The following is a 777-nucleotide window of genomic DNA, read 5'->3' as shown; positions in this document are numbered from 1 at the left end:
CTCAGTCTTCCGAGTAGCCGGGATTACAGGCACGCGCTACCACGCCCGGCTGATTTTTTGATTTATTGTAGAGATGAGGTCTCGCTGCCCAGGCGGGTCTCGAACCCGCGGGCTCAGGCAATCCACTCACCTCAGCCTCCCAAAGTGCAGGATTACAGGCTGAGCCGCCGAGCCCGGCTGTTTTTGTTTTTTGAGACAAAAGTCTCACTCTGGCCTTTCGGCCGGAACCGCCATCTTCCAGTAATTCGCCAAAATGACAAACACAAAGGGAAAGAGGAGGGGCACGCGGTACATGTTCTCCAGGCCATTCAGAAAACATGGAGTTGTTCCTTTGGCCACATATGTGCAAATCTATAAAAAAGGTGATATTGTACACATCAAGGGAATGGATATGGTTCAGAAAGGAATGCCCCACAAATGTTACCATGGCAAGACAGGAAGAGTCTACATTGTCATCCAGCATGCTGTTGGCATTGTTGTTAACAAGTCAAGGGCAAGATTCTTGCCAAGAGAATTAATGTGCGTATTGAACATATTAAGCACTCGAAGAGTCGAGATAGCTTCCTGAAACGCGTGAAGGAAAATGACCAGAAAAAGAAGGAAGCCAAGGAGAAAGGCACGTGTGTTCAGCTGAAGCGCCAGCCTGCTCCACCCAAAGAAGCACACTTTGTGAGAACCAACGGAAAGGAGCCTGAGCTTTGGGAACCTATTCCCTACGAATTCATGGCTTAATAGGTGTCAAAAATAAAAGATCTCTGGATCATAAAAAAAAAAAAA

General features: G+C 47.2%; 1 pseudogene across 1 annotated transcript; it reads left to right on the top strand.

Moving 5' to 3' along the window:
* The first annotated feature begins 218 nt into the window (after nucleotides 1-218).
* Nucleotides 219-732, top strand: LOC110595298 (annotated as a pseudogene). Its single transcript, XR_002481742.1, has one exon. The product of XR_002481742.1 is annotated as a 60S ribosomal protein L21 pseudogene (transcript).
* The last annotated feature ends 45 nt before the right edge of the window (nucleotides 733-777 follow it).

This window comes from Carlito syrichta, unplaced genomic scaffold (genome assembly GCF_000164805.1).
Source record: "Carlito syrichta isolate Samal-C Ts95f unplaced genomic scaffold, Tarsius_syrichta-2.0.1 Scaffold289202, whole genome shotgun sequence".
NCBI lineage: Eukaryota > Metazoa > Chordata > Mammalia > Primates > Tarsiidae > Carlito > Carlito syrichta.
The sequence above is the reverse complement of the archived record's forward strand: the minus strand, read 5'-3'. Positions and strand labels throughout refer to the sequence as shown.